The sequence below is a fragment of the Leopardus geoffroyi genome, chromosome B1 (genome assembly GCF_018350155.1).
Source record: "Leopardus geoffroyi isolate Oge1 chromosome B1, O.geoffroyi_Oge1_pat1.0, whole genome shotgun sequence".
Taxonomy (NCBI): Eukaryota; Metazoa; Chordata; class Mammalia; order Carnivora; family Felidae; genus Leopardus; species Leopardus geoffroyi.
The window spans coordinates 16,263,776-16,287,586 of NC_059327.1; the positions used below are offsets into that span (position 1 = coordinate 16,263,776).

General features: G+C 40.7%; 1 protein-coding gene and 1 long non-coding RNA gene across 52 annotated transcripts in view; one reads left to right on the forward strand and one right to left on the reverse strand.

Annotated features, from left to right (window-relative positions):
* Positions 1 to 11,056, forward strand: part of LOC123585606 — a 191,415-nt gene extending 180,359 nt beyond the window's left edge. For 2 of the 3 annotated variants that reach the window (XR_006706311.1, XR_006706309.1), the window contains one exon: positions 10,255 to 10,858. This is a non-coding gene — a long non-coding RNA (uncharacterized LOC123585606). The other variant, XR_006706313.1, reaches the window with a different exon arrangement.
* Positions 1 to 23,811, reverse strand: part of SORBS2 (sorbin and SH3 domain containing 2) — a 348,480-nt gene that overhangs the window by 115,855 nt on the left and 208,814 nt on the right. The window lies entirely within an intron of this gene.

The window sequence follows — 23,811 nt, forward strand, 5'->3', positions numbered from 1 at the left end:
AGCCCAGTGACAGTTTAATACCCAGAGTAGGGGAGATGGGAGCACATGACCAGCTAATGGTGATAGAGACTAATATTATGGCTTCATGTCCCCATGGCAGCAGTGAACCCGAAATGGATGATCTTCTAGTAGTAAATACGTAGGGGCAGATATAAGTGGGAGAAAAAGTAACACACACACACACACACACACACAGAGTCTGTTTTCCCTGCCCAATTCTCACAGGCCACTTGTTTCCAGATACTTTTATCCTCTTGGTTCAGTGTATGACTACTTCAAAGATGGCAAATGTTAAAGCTTCAAAGAAATAACCATATCACTTTTGGTCAGATTTCTTACCTAGTGAGACAAAGACTATTCTTGTCTTAGCAAAAACTCTTTAGGAACACATGCAATGAGATGAATAACTGTAATACAGGACATATTCATTACTCAGGTACTTAAAGTTTAGTATTGCGTATTCCATAAGCAGACACTAATCGTGGGGGCTTTTCTTAGCTTCTTCTCTGCCATCCCTTCCACCCCTAATGATATCTGGGCGGTAGAATTTGCTCGGTAAATATACATACAATGAAGGTATCCTCATTTGTGGGCATGAAGGAATGATTGCCTTTATAAAGCAGTTTGTCAGGGAGAGAGACCGTGCAAAGAAGCTTGACAATTGCCCTCAATTGCCCATTACAGTCCCTGCCTTCATTTTTACTAGATTATCTATGACCTTTCTAAGTTTTTCTTATCTGCATGTAATGGTGTCTCTTCTGGAATATGTCACTTCACGACTCTTTGAATGATTTAGAGGTATCAGGCTAACAAATCCACACTCATTCCTGAAAATCACTGGCAAGTGTTGAGGTTGGTGGAGCCCGTTTCGGTGGTTGGCAGGATGGTTTTGTTTGAAATGTGAAATGTATTTAAGAAGGTTTTTGGAATCCCGGAGTATCGATACTAGTAATGAATATGCTATGCTTGCCACACTGATTTAACCAATACCAAATCACCAGTTTGTATCATGCATTTTAAACAAACGTGTCTTCACTGTCTGAACCCTAAACAGTAACATGACCTGTCATTTTGTTTTTCTAAGAGAAGAAGACTAATAACGTTATTTATTTTAGAAAAATCCTCAGTACATATGGTGTTTATACCTATCTTGCTACTCCTTTTCCCAGCCAAAATGGATCAACACATACAAACAATCCCTCACCTGTGTTATCTTTTAATTATTTGTAATGTAACATCACTGGGATTGATTCTAACAATGGACAATGATTGCCGTTACTTTGGGGGGGCGTGTCTCAAGGATACATAACTGGATACATTGTGATTCTTGGTTCATGACAAAGCCTTATCATAGGTCCATGTGTCTCTTCTTCTCTCTCTTCCTCCCTTCCCCCTGAATACCTACACACCTGCCGTCTAAAGCAAGAGATAGACTTGGATAGGAACCTGCATCTAACCAGGTGGTCTGGGCCACTGTTTCATCTTTCCTTTCCCCATACCACAAGCAGCGGTCATTCTGAATTCCATGTGGGTCATTCTCTTGCTTTCCTTTTTATGAGTTTCCTTGAACATATGTCTCCTCTCTTTATTTTAGTTGTTTTTATCTTTATAATGATGTTATCATGCTGGATATAATTGTATTGCTAAAATTCATCTTTACTGTTGCCTGTTCCTATAGTGTGCTCCTTTTGCCTCCTGTATAATATTCTATTGTGTGAATATACCAGTTTGCATATTGACTTTCTTGTTCAGGACATTTGGGTTGCTGCTAGATGTTGCTGTTTTGCTATTCTGACTAGTGCTGCTATGAATATTTATGTACATGTTTCTTATTGCTTTGCTTATTAATTGCTTGCCAGAGAACTTAAATGGTAATAATAGCTTTTAAGTGCTTTCTGTGTGCCAGGAACTATTCTAAGTGTATTTACATATATATTAATTCACTCGAGGCTCACAACAGCCAGATGAGGAAAATACTGTTGTTATTTTACTGATTTAAAAAAAAATATGAAAACTCAGAGAAGTTAAGAAACTTGCACAAGATCACACAGCAATTAAGTAGCAGAGTCAAGCTTGGGAATCCAGGCGGTTTGGCTTCAGAATTTATGTTCTTAAACACTGCACTAGAATGTCTTTCTTAGATCTAAGAATCTGAAGGGATACAGCAGTTTATAAATATGTAACTTAGGTATTGACCAAAATTTCAGTCCAGGACCACTATAATTTGGATCCATCCATGTGTAGCATGACCTGTAATGAGCAATACTGAAAATTCTCGTGCATATTATAACTACCCTAAAACATAGTGCGTATAAACTTCCTTGTATATTTCTTTTATCATAGGCATAAGCTTCGTTGTGCAACGGTTTCAAGGAGAGGATCACTGTGCTGTTTTTGTTTTTGTTTCTGTTTTTTTAAGTAATCTCTCCACCCAACACGGGGGCTTGAACTCACTACCCCAAGATGAAAAGCTGCACACTCTCGAGCCAGCCAAGTGCCCCTAGGATATTCGATGCTGCAGATATACCCCCACACCAGTGGTGGCACTTCTCTGAGGCATTTCCTGCAGACATCCCCGAGCGCATCATTCCACATCACAGTCCTACCATGCTCCAGGCCTATCTTCGTTCCCTTTGAAGGAGCACCAGCTTTTTCTAAGTCTTTGTGCTAAGGGCACAATCTGGGCCCTGGGGGGCTTTCACATGATCAGATAATGAGTTTAAGGCAGAGGTGACTTGGATTCTTAATTTTCAGGGGAAGAGATGCTCTTAGATCAAGAGCAAAAATGCTCCTCAGTCAGTAAAGCAGCACCCTCAAAAACGTATGGAAGTTGTGGCAAACATCGGTCATGTCATTCCTAAGGTTTCTGTTTGTTACTACCTAACAACTCGTAGTCAAAACATTTAGTCCAGAAACTCTATTGTCATAGATACAGGTAAAATATAAAGACAGGAAGCACAGACGGCATTTGTTTGTTTTGTGAGCACCGAAGCCATCATCAGGGCCACCCTTCGTGGCTCCATTTATTTCTTGTTCATCCTGATTCTGAAGGTTTAGTCTCAAGAGGAAGAAGAATGAGCCATCAGTTGGATGAGTCATACTTTTGTTATAATCACAGGAACATTCAAAAATGAAATCATTTAATTCAGCTGAACGAACCTTATAAAAAGTAAATTACTTCATATACATTTGGCAAAAGACTAATTAGCTATTTTGAGCTCTTCCTGGAATTATCTTGCCCATTCTTTCCACCCTCCATGACTCCCGCTTCCAGCTCTCTCCTGGCCCAGCGCTTTCCTGGTCGTGTTAATGAAAAAGAAAGGAGGAAGAAACATGTGGTTTTGACGACCTTCAAATCATTAAGGCAAAGGGGGAAGAGGCCCCACAACCAGTCATCTGTGAAAAGTGAGCATCTTTCGACGATACAAATATTTTCGAGACATTTTAATATTATCTTTATCATTGCTTTCACATACTCTGAATTAGAACATTATTTCTGGATTTCCCATCTTTAGCTATATCTGTATTGGCTTCTGTGTGCGTGTAGATGTATATATCTCTCCCCCTTTTCTCTCTCTCTCCAGGCAGATTTTCCAATATGTATCAACACATAAAAGTCAACGCTGATTACATAGATACTTGAATTCCTCTTCTATCATTTGTCAAAAATTTCAGTTCAGTTCTTGTGACCCAAAGAGCTCTCCGGCAGTTTTTAATTTTTATTTTTAAAAAGGGCACTAAGTTGACAACAAGGGAGCTTACATTTTGTTAAAACTAAATGGGAGGTTTCAAAGAAAGACTGATCTTTGGTATTAGGGTCAGGATAATTACTAGCGACTTTTTTCCTCCAATGTTCTAAGGGTTTGTGAAGCATTTTTGTTACTTTAAAACTACAGTGAAAACAAGCATATAAGTAAATTGCAGCCTACCCACACACTTGCATTTAAGAGAAGATAGCCCTGTGCATGGCAGAAAAATTGACCTACTTATTCCCTGGTGTAAACATTCATGCTCCCTTTAACATCTTGGATTACCTTGTTGAAACTTGTTTTCAAAGTTTACCTCAAGCTCTCTATCGCCCGGCACCCTGGCTCAATCACCCATGGCTTTGCCTGTATTTCTAGAGCCTTACCACATGAGCCATTCGTGTGAAATATACGCTGAAATACAAACTCACGCAGCATTCTGATGTGATTGCCATTTTATTTAACTTTTTAGATGCATTGCCTTTCTAGCTACATTTTTAAGTACCTTGAGGGGGGAGAGACAAAGTCACTTAAAGTTTTTGGCTTCAGTTTCCTCATCTGTAAAATGAGTGGGACTAGACCTTTATCGACTCTAGCATGCTGTGATTCTTGTTCCCAGGACTCAAAGTCACCATGATGTTTTTTTAGCTTTGCTTCCACAAAACTCTCGTTAGCCCAGAGATCCTAAAACCTAAACTAGAAGCCACAGAGCAATCCCTCAGGCTTCTGGAGGCATTATTATTCCTCATCCTGAGTTGTAAGACAGCAACATGTGAGTGGTCCAATTAAGAGTTCAAACTCATTACTTCCGTCATTTTTTGTTAAATAGGCAAAAAAGGATTTTTTCTATTGCTCATGGAGTGTCTGAGTATTTTTTTTTTATTTTAGATCTAAAATATAGATAGGTTTAGATCTGTATTTTATTTATTTATTATTTGTTTATGTATTTATTTAATATGAAATTTATCGTCAGATTGGTTTCCAAACAACACCCAGTGTTCATCCCAACAGGTGCCCTCCTCGATGCCCATCACCCACCCTCCCCTCCCTCCCACCCCCCATCAACCCTCAGTTTATTCTCCATTTTTAAGAGTCTCTTATGGTTTGGCTCCCTCCGTCTCTCTTTTTTTTTTCCTTCCCCTCCCCCATGGTCTTCTGTTAAGTTTCTCAGGATCCACATAAGAGTGAAAACATTTATTTACCCCAAATTTTCAAGATGGGTTGAATATGCTTTCTGCTGCATTTACCACTTAAGTTCTTTCCCACATTATGGCACGGTGCCTCTACTTGTATTATGCTTGTTAGTGTCCCACACTGAATCATTTTTTCTTTTTCTTTTTGTGTTCTGTGCACGTTATACAGCTGCCTTACACAGCCCCCATTTTTCCAGCTGAGGAACTTGAGTTGTGTGTTAGCGGTGGCTGCTACCGGCCGACGTGAGCACTGGCCAGTCTGCTGCCCATACTGTTTGGGACACCAGGGGACACACTGCTAGTGGAGATGTGTGTAGACCGTGCTGCCCGGTGGGGCACAGAGAAACCAAGTTCTTTGGGTGAACATTGCTAGGCCTTCGAGAGGCACCAGACCGAGTCCTCGCTCCATTAGCAAATTGCAAATCAATATGTCCAACACATAATAAGAATCCTACTAATTAGATATTTGGGATTATGTTAACACCGGTTTGATACCTTCTACAGTTAAGATCGAATTGCATAACTGATCTAGCCAACTTTTTAGTATAGGTGTTTAGTTTCTCAAGTTTGACTAGAGAAATTTGTAGAACGTTATAGGTCTCACCAGTGTTTCAGTTCACACGGACTCTTGCCGTACGGCATCACCCGAGTGAGTTCTGAGGGACAAAAAACCCTACAGAAATTGCAGAGCCGGGGAAGCCTGTCTTTGGGCTCCTCCCACCCTCTCCGTGTTTTCCCCTCCCGTCATCTCTTTGTATTATTTTTTTCTTTTTTTTGAACACAACTGGATCTACACTCTGGAGCACTTCTTACCATCTCTCTTCTTACGTGTTTATTATCTCTTTTCCACCATAAGAATGTAAGCAAAGTTCCCAAACTTATTTGGGGTTCAGGTGACCGTACTTAAGGCAGTCACAGAGTAAGATATGAATATGCTTGAAGGAGGGGCTATAGAACCTAAATTAGAGCTATTTGAAGATCCCTAAATTTCTCTCTCAAGTCCTGACCTGTCCTCCAAATCCCAGACTTGGAATGTGAACTGCCTACCCACGATGTCCACTTGGACATGGCAAGTGTCCACCGGGGGCCCTTCAGTCACCCTGGCCCCTCCACTGCCCCCTCTCCTACCCTTTCCTGCAGCATTTCACTTCTCTGCAAACATCACCATTTCAGTTGCCCAGGCCAACCTATAGCCAAGCGACAGGATACAGCTCGTTTTTTTCTTGCATTTACGAGCAAATCCTACTATCTCTGCCTTCAAACTGTATCCAGAATCCAAATCCTCCTCGTCACCTTCTCCACTAACACCTTCAACCTGAATTTAAGTCTGAACTATTCCAGTAGCCTTACAACTGGTCTCCCTTCGTCCACTCACACTCTATTCCCTAAGTACTGAGAATGAAGTCTCCAAAATCTGAGAGCGAGCACTCATCCAGCTGTTCAAAACCCTTCCATGGCCTCCCATCGCCCATCCTTACCATGGCCTGCAAGGTTCTCCATGCCCTGGGCCCTCATGATACCCCTAGCTTCATTGCTACCACCCACCCTCCATGCTCCCCCGCCCCAGGCTTGCTGACCATCTCACCACTTCTGGGACATGCCAAGCCCACAGCGATCCCACAGTCTGCCACTGCTTGGGACCCTGCCTCTATGAATTCCTTTGGTTCTCCAGGTCTGTGCTCAAATGCCACTTTCTCAGAGACACCTGCCATAACCCCCCTCCGCCCATATATATAATGCCCGCCTCAGTATTTCCTTTACCCTTCGAAAGTTTTTTTTTTTTTTCTTCAGAGCACTTCTCACCATCTCGCATCTTACATGTTTATTATCTCTTTCCCACCATGAGAATGTAAGCTCAGAAAACCAGGACCATTATGGGGAGAATGTGATTCAGAGTCAGGAAATTCAGTCATGGGGTGGAGCCTACAGAGATCCCACCTGCACAATGGCATCTTGTGGCCCCACACAGGGTAGTTAGGGGAAAGGATGAATATTACAGATGACTAAAGTCAATATATTTTTTTTCCCTTAGGAAATTCAGACAGGTAGTCAGCTTTACCCACTTTTACCACTTAGGCAGCTTTATCCACTTTAGCCCTTAGGCGGCTGTGGAAACCTAGCCGTTGTGGACGAGAGCACAAAAGAAAATCAAAGAGTGGAACAAGTCAGTGCTTTATAACTTGAACAATAGAAACTATAATCATCACTTGCTAATTGCTCCCCTATCATTCTATTTCAGCATTACATAAATTAATATTGCCACATGTTCATACTAAACACCATTATTTGCCTTTGTTGTATTCTCATGTGAAACTAGACAGACATCATGATCAGACTTTGGACTCTGATCATGGGCATTGATTGCAAACAGTGCTGACGTAATTCAGTGAAATTTGGAGTCACCACCACTACTCAGGATCTGAATTTTCAATCCTGTAAATGTGACCGAACAGCTGCCACCTCTCCTAGGTATAACGAACGAAAAGGTTACTTTCTTGGTGGTAACAGGTTTCCCTACTTGGTTGTAGACGTGGCTGATTTCCTATGTTACATTTAATTTCCTTTAGTTTTATTAAGATTTTGAATAATGAGGTACACAATTAACACATGCATTTGAACGATTTGTCTTCGATTTCTTTCCAGAATAGTGTTTCAAACCATCGGAGGAGCCAGCAGATTGGAGTGTAGGATATTTCTGAGCAGGGTCTTACAGTAAATCTCAAAGCATGCCACCGGTCTGCTAGCTAGCCTCTGACGCTACAGTTGGTCTATACTTGACCCTTACCAGTACACTGAGCTGACCGAGTGCAGAATAACGGCAGGTTGAGCAAACTTAATGTTTCTCTCTCCCTATTTAAATTTGCTTTAGGCTCTTTTCTATCTCGTCAGCACCCAGAACTTGTAAACTAAAATTTGCACAGAGGTAATTTCAAACAGCTGTAACTACTGTAGCTCCGCCCCCTCCTTATCTGTGTGTTGCTTTCCCTCAATTCAGTTACAGGGTCCACCGCCTTCTGGAAGCAGGTGTCCCTCCTTGTGACGTAGCCTCTGGTCAATAGTCGCCTAATATTACGTCACAGGCCTGCGTCATTCTCCTCACTTCGTCTTGTTGGGTGGGCATTTTCTCATCTCACCTCAGCCCCAGGAGGGTGAGTGCAGGACAATAAGATATTTTGAGAGAGAGAGAGAGAGAGAGAGAGAGAGAAAGAGAGAGAGACCACATTCACATACCTTTTATTACAATATGTTGTTATAACTGTTCTATTTTATTACTGTTGTTAATTTCTTTCTGTGCCTCATTTAGAAATGAAACTTTATCATAGATGTGTACACAGAGGAAAAAATATAGTATATATAAGGTTGGGGACTGTCTACGGTTTCAGGCATCCACGGGAGGTCTGGGATGGTGTCCCCTGAGGGTGAGGGGGGAATGTCCGTAATGCCATCTTGCTGTCTCTGTGTCGCAAATCATTTTAAACTTTCACTTAGAAGTCATTTTCAGAGCACATGACTCCATGAAAAGATAAGGAATTGCGGTTTGGGACCACAATTTAAAGGCTTGTAAATCATCATTTAAAAAATAATCTGCTTTACAGTGGCGTTTTTCATGATGGGTTTTAGGAAATTATCAGTGTTTTCTAGTATATCTACAAGAGTTTGTTTGCAAATAAAAACACATTTATTTTACTTAACCATTAGCTTTATACCACTTTTGGAAAGCATGCCTACCTAATTTGAGAGAGCAATACTAAGAGTAAAAGGGGGTGTCATGAATATTTATGCTGACTTCACAGGGATAAAGAGGGATTATCCCAGGCAATAATGCAAAACGGGGATGATTTAACAAAATTCATTCTGTTTTAATACTAACTTAGTCTCTAGCAATTTACAGCTTTTCTCTCCAAGAAATATTCCTGCATTCTGAGAAAGAGATAACAAAGTTGTGAAAAGGCATGTAACAAGGTCAAAGGGACAGATGTAAAACAAAATAATGTAACTTTTCAGGTTAAGGAAGAAAAATTTTAAATTAAATGCAAAAGAATGAAGGCAGAAAAATGGGACTGACATTTTAAAATCAGAAAAAGCGTTGGTAACGTTAACTACTTTTTTCCTAAGCCCTAACTTACCAGGATTAAAAGGCACTCCATTGAATTTAAAAACAATTTTTTTTCATAACAGTAGATTAAAAACGATTTTATTTAATGAGTAGGAAATTTCCGGGCTCAACAATTTAAAATGCAAAAGATGGAAAATGTAGACAGAATCAAAATCCTTGGGAAGTATGCATGAGTGACAGCTTCATTCATGTTTCCCTTTCTTGGCTATGAATGGATTAAGGACACAGCTCAGAGGTAATAAATGAAAACTATCTAAGTGCTCAATAGATAAATGACAAATACTAACTGCTCAGTAAATGTTTCTGGGATATGTAATAGAATATATTTTTTTAAAAGACTAGTCACGTTCACTCTACAACGTCCTATAATGCAAGTGCTGAAGAATACTGAGCAAACCAAAAGTCCATTATATTTCTTTAGTCTGCTCAAAGTGAGGTTGCGTTTCTATATGCAAAACACAAGCCAGAGACCTAAAAGAAAGCAGTCTTCTTCCTCTTCAGAATAAATAGAAACAGACACGATTTCTTTATCATCAGGAGATTTTGTAGAAAAAGCATTTCAGAACTAATGTTATGATCCAACTTATGGGCTCTTGTCAAGAACCGTAGGTAGCATCACCTTCTGCCTTGTTTCCTGACGGAGCGATGGGACTGGTATCTGATAATGTCTACTGCGGGGACAGGCTAGTTGGTGATCCAGAGCGCAGACTTTGGGCCCAATCCAACTGGGTTAAAAGCTCATTCTACCATATCCACGTGGATAACTTCAGGCAACATATCCTCTCTCTGAACCTACAAAGTTTCTTCCTCTATAAATAGGGATAACAATGGTGCCAACCTCCTAGAGTTGTTGAAGGAGCCAATGATTAATATGCACAAAGCACTTAGAAGTAGGTCTGGCACATAATGCCACAAATGTTACTACTACTGCTATTAAAGAGTCAGTGTTCCTTTGATGGTGATACTTGTGACTAGTGGCTGCATGATTTCAGATAGGGTTCCCTTTCTTGCCGTGGTCATTTGTTCAGATGAATTCTCTAGTCAGGTCTCCTCTTTTTATAAACTAATTATTTTAGGAATGTACTAAATCTTGGTTTGAAGACATGAAATAAACCCTTCTAAAGTCACATTTGTTTCTTTCCTGCACAGATGGCTGAGTAGAATCTGTGTTGATTGCACCTTTATTTTGTACATTAAGGCTCTAAGAACAGCGGCTTCCTGAGACTGACTGGGAAACTGTTTTGATTGACGGGTCTCACCAGCACACCCGACTGTGCAGGCAGATAAGAAGCCCACTGGGAGAAGATATCAGGGAAGGTAAGGATGCCATGATCCCTTTATAGGAGAGAGCTGGGGAACTGGCTCTGGGAAGGGGAAACTGCAGAGCAGCAAAATGATCTTGATTACTAGTGACATTTAATTGCAATTAGGTTTTTAACAACAGCAAAAAAAGATTATAAAACTCTTCGGTTTCTTTCACATCAAACTGCCCATGCTTGGAATATTGTCGTGTGCATTCTTCCTGCAACACCATCAAAAACAGGTTCACTGTATTTGCAACATACTGAGAAGAGTTAATGGCCAGTGCAGGCGTTCTCCTGGCTTCAGAGTTCAAAGTTATCTGCTCCCAGATTCAGCCACACAAATTATTCCCTGAGAGTAATCTTCAGTGAGTTGCTAGGAGATGACCGGTTTATGTTTTCCTTTGATTATAGGGCATAACCGCCCCACTGTCAAAATGCCAAAAGTTAAAAAAAAAAAAAAAAAAAGGCAGTGATTGCTTAAGAATAATGTTTTCCTGTTACTTGCAGTGAGGTATTGAAACCTGGACTATTTTGCATACAAGGAGATCAAGGGAGCCAAAAAGATCTATGCGGTATAAGAATTGTTATCTGAGGGGCGATTGGGTGGCTCAGTCAGTTGAGCGTCTGACTTCAGCTCAGGTCATGATCTCGCAGTTGGTGAATTCAAGTCCTGGGTCGGGCTCTGTGCTGATGCTGACAGCTCAGAGCCTGGAGCCTGCTCCGGATTCTGTGTCTCCCTCTCTTTCTGCCCTTCCCCCGCTTGTGCTCCCTCTCTCTCTCTCAAAAATAAACAAACATTAAAAAAGAAAAGAATTGTTACTAAGACCAATTACATGTCAATGGTAGTCAGCACGTGACCAATGCTTCCTACATATTTGTTTAATCAAACCAAGTCATGAGTTTTTAGCAGTTTCTTAAAAAATAGTATTATGCATAGGTATGGTGAATGGCTTATGGTTTAAAAGAAGTGCTTACACATATCGGTAGGCACCTGGCATGGGTCAAAAGAGGTAAAGGGCCAGCAACGGAGGAGTTTAATTAAGCTCAAACCTCTGGATAGAGGTAAAATAAAAAGAGAAAAGACTAACTCTTCTGGCCCCAACACCAGGGCTCATTTTCTTACGCCATACCATCTCCTGGACATACAGTTATGTGCCATGTAATTGTTTTTCTGTGATAGCCAATATAGTGGTTAAAAGTGACAACCCGGTTTTAAATAATAACTACTTACTGGCTGTGTGAATTGGACTGAATTACTTACATCCTCTGTGCCTCAGTTTCCATTCCTATAAAATGGGGGAAAATAATAGTATAGACTTCTTAGGATCAATGTAGGAGTTGACCTATATAATTACAGTGAAATAATATACGTAATATACTTAGAAAATATTATTCTTAGCAAAGTGCCTGATACGCAAAAATGTTTAAGGGGCCATAAGATAAGCTATCATTTTCACTACGATTATTAGTATTTTTAACATTATTTTACTGCATCCTGAACAAGTTTAACACCACCTGAGAGCTTGAGGATCAGGTATATGAAACCTGAAAAAGTTGAGAAGCCACAGGTTTAGATAAATAGGGGAAATGAACAAAAGCAGGAAAAATTCAAGGAAGCAAAGAGAAAGCTGAGGTTTTCTTAAGTCTGCTGTCTTGTTAGTTGTGGGTTACCACCCTCTTCTCAATAATTTGGTGTATCTGCGCCTCAGGCTACCTAAGGCTGGCCACTTATTAAGCAGATCCTGTGAGCAAGGGCATCTATGTTTATGACACTTGAACCTCGCGTTTGCCTGAGTGTTGAGCAACAGAATGTACAGACCTCTGGGATTTGGGAGCTCCAGGTTCTGGTCGCTAACTGGGTGGGTGTCCTCAGGGATCTTTGGGCCTTTGTGGACTTCCATTTCCTCATTTGCAAACGAGGTAGTTGGACACTGTCTCTTTGATCTCCACATTTTTGTAATTTTATGATCTGTCTTTATAAGAGCCGCGTCTGCTCTAGTTTCCTTTGCAGGTGAGCTCTGGGCAAATCTGTCATGTGGGAACCCAGAGTTGCAAATCAGAAACAGTTAGATGACCTCCTTTTGCTCTATAAACGAGTAATACGCTCCATAAATGGATTATCAGATCCTGTTAAATAGCAAGATCGCCCAATGACTCTAAAATAGAATCTGGTTTACAATAGAACAGCCTATCTGTTGCCTATTGTGTAAAGCAAAGTGTGCGATAGAGTTGTTTAAATGGTGCACTTAAAAAACTGCCCCGGCAAATCACTTTCTTCGAGAGAGGTTACCAAGAAAAATGCAAAAGGAAAATTCAGTGTTTCTGGTTTGGAGAAGCAGCAGGTGCGAGTCACAGCTCTGGTACTAAATCGAGAAGGCTCTGAGGAGAATGACGTCAACAGGCTTGCCGGTATTATTTTTATGGAGACTCTCAAACCACCATGAACGGTACACTGTAATCAATTATTAAATGTGATCCAGGGTAGGGCAGTCTATGCTAACACAATTCAGATACGTTTTTCTCTCCAGCATTCTGTTATCAGTTATGTGATATATAGAGTAACAGTTAATAAGGATCAGTTTCTGCAACTTCATCCTGCAACCTACTTTTTTATTGTAAATAAACCAGATGAGGGGGAAAAAGGCAAAGGGAGAAAGTGCCATGTTTCAAGCCATTTGTCTCGGTATTTTAGCGACAAGCTTAATCTAATTAATTGTATTTGGCGCTGACTAGCTTGGCATAAGGTGTTAGCTTTCAGCTGCAAATGAGTAGCGCTTGACAAGGTGAGAAATCCTCCTTTGATTGTGAAATCATCCAAGATGCATTTCTAATCTCTTTTGAAAATGAAAGCCCTAGGACTACGTGATTAAAGCAAAAACCAAAAACCCCAAATCCCCTCTTATACCTAACAGCTGAGCTCTGCAGTGGAGGACGACAGCCTGGTTACTACCCATGGCAGAGAGAGTTGTCCCCACATACCCAACCTTCTTACCTTGTACTAGAAGTTTAACCGGGCACATGGCTTTAGCCAGACAAAGACGACATTTCTGTTTCCCTTGCTTTGCTATCAAATTTTGGTTGGTGAGTTTGAGAGGAAATGATGGGTGTGCCCTCCAAGGAGCCGTGGCCTTAAAGGGAAAGGACATTCCAACTACTTTCCCCTTTTCTCCTCTCTGGGGAGAGGTGTTAGGCTCTGGAACAGCCATCTTGAACATAAAAGGGAAGCCGTGTGTTGAGTGGGGAGGAAGGAGCCTAGGTGTCTGATAATTATGGACCTACTCCTCTTGTGTTACCAATTTGTACTTTTACATGAGTGGGCAATAAATATCTCTCGTTTAAGCCTCTATTGCTTTTGGATCTCTGTAACAGGCCTGAGCTTTTATCCCAATGAATGGACTGGACACTTGGAATCCAACACATTATAATAATCTCATTCAATTTATGCATAGTTACAAGGAGAATGTCTGTGAATTTTTGGTAAATTTTGTTTTCCTTCTGTCACATGTTGAAATGTTGGCTAGTAAACATATTCCTGGTGGCACCATGCCCCTGTGCTGCTTTTGAAGATCTAATTTCCTCCCTCCATTCCTCCCTCTCTCCTTTCCTTCCTTCCTTCCTTCCTTTCTTTCTTTTTTCCTTCCTTGAATGCTTTATCATCTCCACTGGACTACAAATTCCTTGACAAGAACAAGACATACATTCCACGTTCTGTAGTTTTCTATCCCAAAGACTAAACACAGAGTTTTACACATTGAAACAGTCCTTGCTGAGCCTTTGTTCAAGAAATACTCAAAAGACATTCACAGAGCTGCATTAATTTTTAACATCACCATGCATTTAACCGAATTCCTGAAATGAACAATTTGAAAACAAGTGCCTAAATTATATGTAAAATTTGATTTCTAAGTTTCCAGACACACCTTGTTAATCACTAATGATAACAATACATTTAAAGAGACATTTCAGTAGAGTTTAAAATGATTCAGTAGCTCAAGAAAGAGCCTCAGGCACAATGAACAGTAATATGATATTAATAAGATGGAATTTGTAAATCTGTAAAGCCTTTAAATATAAAGCACCCAAAGCCCAATATTTGTCCCCTTATTGATCATTTCTGGTAAAAATTAACTGAAGGTTGAGGGAGTCCAAGCCATAAAAGATGAAATATCCATGGAATGTGTTACAGGGAACGAAATTATTTATTCTGTAGTTTAGAAAATAAATTGGCGAAAAAAGGCTTAAATTCCTCATTTTTCCTGAGTTGATACCAGTAGATTCTGGTTATTCACACATAATGTAAACTTTTTTACCAGTGAGAGAATCGCTGTAACGAGTTGTTGAGTCAAATTGTATTTTACTTTGTATATAATACATTGTGTGTATAATGCCTTTTGTCTTTACCACGCAGAAATAGGGACAACGTTAGCATTCCTAGACATTCTCTAAAAAAAATTCCAGAAGTATATCTCTGTCAAAAAAAGGCAAAAGCTTCCTTGTATCGAAGAGGGTGGGCCCGGCTCGCAGGTGTTCCTTGCCAACCCACCTTAGGAGAAAACTGTACTGGGTGCCGGAAGACATTTTGTTTATTGTCCTTTGATTTTGAGACCTGGAGAATATGTGCCCTGCGTTTTTGAAAGATATTTACAGTATCATCTCAAAGAATGAATTACTATTTTTTCACCGTGGAGCTGTCGATAAATCTGTCCCTTGGAATGAGGCATTGTGGGATGAGGGACATGGAATCAGGCTTTAAAGGCTCTTCAGATTCTGAACTGAATTGATAGCACCAAAAAAAAAAAAAAAAAAAAAAAAAAAGAAGGGGGGAAGCATGTGAGGTGATGGATGTGTTAATTAACTCTGTGGGGGAATCCTTTCACAGTGTGTGCATCAAATCGTCATGTTGTATGCTTTAAATATCTCATAATTTTATTTGTCAGTTATACCTCAGTGAAGCTGGGGGTGGGGGAGCAGCTTAAACTTCAGCCAAGGTTTCCAACGTCTACTCATCCATGTGACTGGAGGCATGTCACTTTGTCTACCCTGGCTTCCATTTTCTCCCCTTTGCCATGGGAATGGTGCTAAACGTCCTGGTCTGTCTACCTCATGACATCAGTCAGGCTAATAAGAGACAGTCTAGAACAAAATACACCTTGAACCAAAAAATGAATTGCAATGAAAACCAACTTCCTAATTCTCCTGCTCTTTAAGTGTGATGGGGACATTCGGTGTGTCATCGTTTTGTAGACGAGAACACGGTGGTGATTGACTTTCTGTAAGAATACAGCACAGGTAGCAGCGAAGTCTTCTGAAGCGTGTGTAAGCAAATTCTGGAGCAGCCAGTAAAAGACAGAACTCTGTTTTCTCACATTCACATGGAATTTTGATCCAGACGCGAAATGTAAATGAGGTTGGGAGGCAAACGCTATGGAGAAAGAATTTTTTTGGTGTAACCAGAAGATGAACCCTAGACCACAGTTTCAAAGAAGCCAAATACTTTACTGTAAAGTAGAATAAGAAAATACCAGAGCTTTATGCAAGAGCAAAATAGTTTGTGTTTAACAATGCTGTGGAGAAAAGAGGAGCTGTTTTAGGAGACTAAATCAATCACTTGAGGAAGGGGCCTGCTCCAGAGAACTGAGGTCTTCCTCTTAGAAATTACAGACTTTTGTTTCTTATAATTAGGTCCAGTCAGAGGAAACTATTATGTGAGATCATAATTTTCCTCCAAAACAACCTTATCAATGTGTAGCAAAGTGTCATAAGGGAGGAAAATGAGAAGTTCTTTAGCTTTGAGCCAAAACAATAATTTGAGCCCCGGGTCATTATAAAAATGGATACCACTGATACCTGCTAAAGGGTCATGAGTTAATGTAAGAGATGTTGGACTAATCACCCTTCACAACAGCCCTGAAAAAATAAATGAAAAGGAGATCATGGTTGACCAGTGAGGGGCGGGGGAGGGCAGATAAGGTGATGAAATGGGTAAGCTTTGTGATTGGTGATGAAACATAACCAGGGCTGGAACTGTAGTTATTCTGGGTCAGAATTTTGAAAAAATTTTGGAAGAGTAGGACTTGAAGAAACAATAAGGGACCTTTCCCTTCATCCCTAGGTCAGCCCTAACAACTCTGTTTCCTTTTTCTTTTACTAAAGGGTGACGTATTGAGAACACCTTTGATATGTAGTGTCTGTTAGCCTGACCTCTTACACCCCGTTAATGTTACTTAAAGCTCTACCCAAAATGGGTACCCTAAGTGCAGGAAAATAACCAGTTTTCTAAAGATTTAGTATAATTTAATTTAATAGTTGAAGTGGGCCAGAGCTGAATCCACATCATCATAGGGGGGGGGAAGGAGAACATCTGAGAAATTAATCAATCCCAGAGCCATTTAAAGGCATATTGTATTTTGGGCACAACTTTGGCCATAAAAGCGAGCACCTGAAATAACACAGATACCTTTTCGCTGTGGCATAGCAGCAACTTCACTGAAAACAGAAAAAGCCTCTTTGGCTCCGTCTCCTTTCAGAACGTTGAAAACAGTCTTATGTTTTTGGAGAATAAGTACCAACTTAGTTTGAATTATGGATCCCATAGAATGGGTATGTTTTAATGAGCTTAAACCTAAGCGACATATGTTAACAAGAGTGATTTATTTCTAGGAGGATCCTGAGAAAATAGCTGTGAGTTTTCAAGGGAAGCTAGGAGGGAAAAAAAGAAAAAAGACCCAACAGGCCGATACAAAGAAGGCTCAATACCCATAAAAAGCAGAGACACGGATTTGCCTCCAACAGTATTCTGAGCCTTATTCTGTTCATTTCCTTAGAATAATTTCCAGTATTTGTTAAGGCGCAGACAACCGGGGGCTCCACGTGGGAAGTGTGTCTTTGGAATTATCTAGTGCATCTTTTTTAAGCGTGTGTCTTTCTAGTTCAGTTATCTCTGTAGGGCCTTTGAGGAACCACTGGAGCTCACAGCCATAGAGCAGGACGTTGACCTAGCTTCAGTGAATGTCAAGGTCCTGGGTCGTGAGGAGTGAAGAGAGAGCAGCTGTAGTATATTAAGCTAGACTCCAGCAGTGTTATAGCTACATATTTACAACCACTTGACTCACTTCACCCTGTTCTTGTTATGCCTTGTACACAAAGCCAGACACCTAAAAAGGTATAGTCTTCATGGTTTTTAGTATGTTCGCGAACACTGATACTCCCAAGTTAATTTTGCTCCTCTCTTGCATATGCCAATTCCTTTACAGCTGGACAGCAGGAAGCACTTCTGAGAAGTTAGCTTTTCATGGTTTCAACCTCCAAGTTCACACCCCAAGCTTAGTATGAAAAAGATCTCGGGGTGCCTGGGTGGCTCAGTCGATTAAGCGTCCGACTCTTGATCTCGGCTCAGGTCAGGATCTCACGGTTTGTGGGTTCGAGCCCCATGTTGGGCTCTGCGCTGACGGTGTGTGGAGCCTGCTTGGGATTCTCTCTCCCTCTCTCTCTGCCCCTCCCCCATTTGTGCTCTCTCTCTCTCTCTTTCGGAAAAAAAAAAAAAAAAAAACCTTAAAAAGATCCTGGTTCCTTGACTTACATATAGCTGCTTTGGCTTTTTTTTGAGGATGCTTGGGTATTTTAGGGAGAAAAAGACACCGTAAATTTAGATCTTAAGCAGTGCTGGGACAACTTTTGTGTGTTTTTATCGAATACTTGGGATATTTTCATGCATAGAGAGTGAAAAAAGGAAAAAAAAATAGCAGCTAGTTAATGGTCTTCATAGCTTCCAGAAGAAACTAGTTATCCTTCAACAGCAATTATTTTCTGGTGTGCTGTGATATTTGCAGAATTGATCTCTGTGACAGAGTCCTTATGAGCTGGCTGATGATCAGGTTTGTAGTTTGTCTTTTGGATCTTAAGTAGGTGTACCTAACTTAACTTTCCCACCTCTCTTCACCACCATTTATACTGTTGCTAGAGGACTCTTCCTAAAACCTAGTCCAATTACCTCACTCCCTCCTTTCAAAACTTATGGGGGCTCTTGGTCATCAGAAGGGCCAACTTCTGGGGCGCCTGGGTGGCTCAGTCGGTTAAGCGTCTGACTTCAGCTCGGGTCATGATCTCGTGGTTCCTGAATTCAAGCCCCGCATGGGGCTCTGTGCTGACAGCTCGGAGCCTGGAGGAGCCTGCTTCGGATTCTGCATCTCCCTCTCTCTCTCTGCCCCTCCCCTGCTCACGTTCTGTCTCTCTCACACTGTCTCAAAAAATAAACACACACTAAAAATAAATAAATAAATAAATAAATAAATAAATAAATAAATAAATAAAAATAAAAAAGGCCAACTTCTGACACTCTAGAATGACCTTAAGGCTGTGACCTGATCTGACTCTATTCTCCTTTTTCAATATCATTTTCACCTCATCCCTCACTTCACCTATGTCTCTCTGCTCTTCCTGAATCCCCCATGATGTCCATGCTATTTTCCTGATCTGGATTTGGAATTTCCTTAACCTTTTATTTCCTCAAATCCCAACCAGTTTTCAAGGCTTCCCAACCTCTGAATTAATTTCTATCTCTTTATGTGTTTTTTTTTTTAAATACTTTTAATGTGTTTAAACCCTGTAACACACATTTTGTCTTCCCCTGGTCAAAAATAGTATCTGAAAAAATCACGCATGTATTTTTTGTAGCCTCAAACACAGAGACTCTCAAGCCAGCTTGTTCATGTGTCCAGCGTACTGACTATAATTACTCTTCGTGTTGGTACTAGAATACTTCTTCCCTATGTCATGTCTGTCTGTCTCTGTCAATATAATATCTGTGAGATGAAGGCTAATTTCTTTTTTTTTTTTAATTTTTTTTTCAACGTTTATTTATTTTTGGGACAGAGAGAGACAGAGCATGAACGGGGGAGGGGCAGAGAGAGAGGGAGACACAGAATCAGCCCAGAGCCCGACGCGGGGCTCGAACTCACGGACTGTATGATCGTGACCTGGCTGAAGTCGGACGCTTAACCGACTGCGCCACCCAGGCGCCCCGGCTAATTTCTTTTTTATGCTACATTTCTCATTGCATCCAGTTCAGCACCTGGCACATCTTATATGCTCAATACATTAAAAAAAAAAAAAATGAATCAGGTATAAGATTGTGTTGCCAGTTTACATTTTATTTATTTTTTATTAAAATTTTTTTTAACGTTAATTTTTTTGAGAGAGACAAAGCGTGAGCAGGGGAAGGGCAGAGAGAGAGGGAGACACAGGATCTGAAGCAGGCTTCAGGCTCTGAGCTGTCAGCACAGAGCCCGACATGGGACTAGAACTCACAAACCACGAGATCATGACCTGAGCCATAGGTGGACACCTAACCGACCGAACTACCCAGGCGCCCCCGTTGCCAGTTTATATTTTAATGGAGAGCCCTTTTTAAAGCAATTACAGTAAATCTTTGATTAGTTCCATAAAAAGATTTAGGCGTCTATTTTTGAACATTTCTCCTGTTCATATTTACAATGAACTTCAGCCTTCCATGAGTCAATAGCTACAAACCATTATAACCTACTATAATCCAGTGGTTACAGAAGGATGGGAATTACTCTGCAAAAAGCGCTGTGCTGCAGAGATTCTAGCTTGGGATCATTTCCACTGGTGCTGGAAATTCTAGCTAATCATCTTTATTCAAAGGACAAGCTGCATTTGACAAAGCTTCTAAATGTTGGTTCCTGGCACCTGCCATGTAGAAGTCTATTCCAGAGGATCAAACAAAATACAGCCTCCCAATATAGCCTCTAGGAGTGCTACCTTGAGGAAGTTACCTAATCTTTCCAAGCCTCAATTTCCTCACCGAGAAAAACTGTGTATAACAATTCTGTGGTGAGAATCCCAAGAGGTAATCAATCAAAATTCTAACTTTGTGCTTGGATCTCATTAATCAGGAAATAACCGCTCTTGTTTTTATTATGATCTTTGCTATGGTTCATATAGTACTTATATCCACTGCTATTAATTTCAGGCTCATCATTTCTTTCGATTTCATTTTCTCAAATAAGTTATCATATTAATCTTTTCATTCGTTTTTCTGTCTCTAGTTCTCTCCCCAGCACCCCCCTCCCTCCCTCTCTCTCACTCTCTCTCTCTCTCCCCTGCAACACCCGCCCCCCCCCCCCCAGTCTCTCCATTGGATGGTGCTGTTGCTACAAGGTCAATCTTTTGAAAAGGAACAGTGACTTCACATTATCTATTAATAATTCCAAGTCAAGCCCGGCACAATATGTTCCCAACCTAATTTTCAGGACGTTATACTCTATTTCCTTTCTTATAGTCTGTTCTTCAGTAAAATTGGACTTTTGCGGCTTCTTTTTACATGCATTTTATGTTTCAGACTTCCTTTGAGTTTTATGAACACATTTTAACTGGGGGCCTGCCGTGTGCCTGACATCGTTTTGGGTCTTAGAGGTGCCAAAATAATCAAGACAAGTCCCTGTCTCCCAAGAGCACGTGACTGGGGTGGCACGGCAGATATGGTTTTGAGTCACGTTTTTTTGTGATATGTTTCCTCCATTGGGATTACTCTTTTTTTTTTTTTAATTTTTTTTTTTTTCCAACGTTTATTTATTTTTGGGACAGAGAGAGACAGAGCATGAACGGGGGAGGGGCAGAGAGAGAGGGAGACACAGAATCGGAAACAGGCTCCAGGCTCCGAGCCATCAGCCCAGAGCCAGACGCGGGGCTCGAACTCACGAACCGCGAGATCGTGACCTGGCTGAAGTCGGACGCTTAACCGACTGCGCCACCCAGGCGCCTTGGGATTACTCTTAATTACTCTTAAAATCATATCCATTTCTTAGAGGCTCATCTCGAAGTAGCTCCTGTGTAAACAACATAAATGGCTTGCTCTCTCATTTAAGCGAATGTACGTCTTTGAGCCACTTCATTTGTCTGATTTATTTTTTGTTTTTGTTTTTGTTTTTTGAGGATAGGTACCATACTTCATTCACTTTTGTATTCTTCATTGTGAATCATAAATAGTAGGCTTTCAGGAAATACTTGCTGAATTATTAAAGCAACCTACTAGTAGAATTTGATTTTAATTTTTTTTTTTTTAACGTTCATTCATTTTTGAGAGAAAGAGTATGAGCAGGGGAGGGGCAGAGAGAGAGGGAGGCACAGAATCCGAAGCAGGCTCTAGGCTCTGAGCTGTCAGCACAGAGCCCGATGTGGGGCTCAAACTCATAGACTGCGAGATCATGACCTAAGCTGAAGTTGGATATTTAACCGACTGAGCCACCCAGGTGCCCCAGAATTTGATTTTAAATAGAAAAATACCCAAAGTTTTCATGGTCATTTCTGTAAAGACCTGTCCCCCTAAATACTCAGTCTAGCAAAGCTTACTTGTTAGGAGCTGCTTAAGCTGAATAATTGATAGTTTTAGAAACCACATTTAAAGAGATAGAAGGAGGGGCGCCTGGGTGGCGCAGTCGGTTAAGCGTCCGACTTCAGCCAGGTCACGATCTCGCGGTCCGTGAGCTCGAGCCCCGCGTCGGGCTCTGGGCTGATGGCTCAGAGCCTGGAGCCTGTTTCCGATTCTGTGTCTCCCTCTCTCTCTGCCCCTCCCCCGTTCATGCTCTGTCTCTCTCTGTCCCAAAAATAAATAAAAAAATAAAAAAAAAAAACGTTGAAAAAAAAGAGATAGAAGGAGATTGATACACCCCCCCCCCCCCCCCCCCCCCCCGCCACACACACACAGACTAGACTTAGCTTGAGTCAATAGGGAGATTGGATGCTTATTTTTTTGTACTGTTTGTCCTACAAGTATATATGATTGATATATTAGAAACTTATTGAAACAGGTGCAAAAAATAGAAAGACATAAATATAAATATAAAGATAAGGATAAATATAGTATGGGAGCCTGGACATTGACCAGAGATTTCACAAATAGAAGTATTAGAAATGTGTCTGGGAGGAGGGTCTGTTTTTAGCACATTTGGACACCCATCTTTAAATATGAGACACATTTCTGGAAAGAACACAGGGTCCTGTGAGTGAAGTATTGGGTTGCCTTGTATTATATTTACTTGAAGCTACTACAGAGAATCAACAAAAGTGTGAAGGGAAAGCAAAACCAAATGAGTTTCGTTTTAGAGACGTTAAATATGCTCGTAGCAGATTTAGATCCCTGAACAGATGCCTTCACAAAAGCAGCAGCATCTGGAAGTACGCACACATGTTCCTCTCTTATACTCCTTGGCATTATCTCCATGGTTACTAAATGAGTCACTCATTTCTATCAACACTGATGTGATAGAAATAGCTTCATCAAAGCGAATTCTCTTCTCCTCTGGAAAGTGGACAGATTATTAAGGAATGTCCACAATTTGCATGAATGATCCTATTACTTCTTTTTTTTTTAAATGTTATTTATTTATTTTGAGAGAGAGAGAGAGCACGCGAGCGAGTTAGGGGAGAAGGGCAGAGAGAGAGAGAGAGAGAGAGAGAGAGAGAGAGAGGAGAGAGAATCCCACGCAGACTCTGCTCTACCAGTTCAAAGCCTCACTCGGGGCTAGATCTCATGGGCTGGAAGATGATGATCTGAGCAAAAACCAGGGAGTTGGATGCTTAACCAGGTGCCCCGTGATCCTGTTACTTCTACGGTCACAATTGCAGCTAACTCAAAAAGTCCCAGGGTCAACATATTGTGCTGATGACTTACTCTCAAAGTAATGGTACTCACATACAAGAAGTTAGGAAGGTGTTAGTAAGTTCAGTAGTTGGCTCTTTATTATGCTCTATTGTAAGGACATTTTTGATGAGTCAATTTTATGAATTTGAATACTTTTGATTCTTTGAAATTAGTGAAAACTTAATAATTTTGTTATCAGATTACCAAATTAAGGCTTTTATCAGATCATACCTGCATTAAGAAAGAAATGCCTGAGGGATTGTCTTCAATCAGCTTCTTTTAAAATGTGTTGATGAGGGGGGCGCCTGGGTGGCGCAGTCGGTTAAGCGTCCGACTTCAGCCAGGTCACGATCTCGCAGTCCGTGAGTTCGAGCCCCGCGTCAGGCTCTGGGCTGATGGCTCAGAGCCTGGAGCCTGTTTCTGATTCTGTGTCTCCCTCTCTCTCTGCCCCTCCCCCGTTCATGCTCTGTCTCTCTCTGTCCCAAAAATAAATAAAACCGTTGAAAAAGAAAATTAAAAAAAATAAATAAATAAAAAAATAAAATGTGTTGATGAGGACATAAGCCTTATTTAGCTAGGTTATTAAACCATTATGCAATTAATAAAATTTGATTTCCAAATAATGTCCCGTGGTTAGGCTTATTTTATTTTGATAAAGCCAGGCTTTAAGATACACATTTTAAGATACAGTAAGAATAGCTTGTCCAAGAGAAATCACTAAATCCAAATAAAACCACCTCAATCACTGTTTTGAATTACTGGTTAATGTTTGTCCCTGAATCTGCTCCAG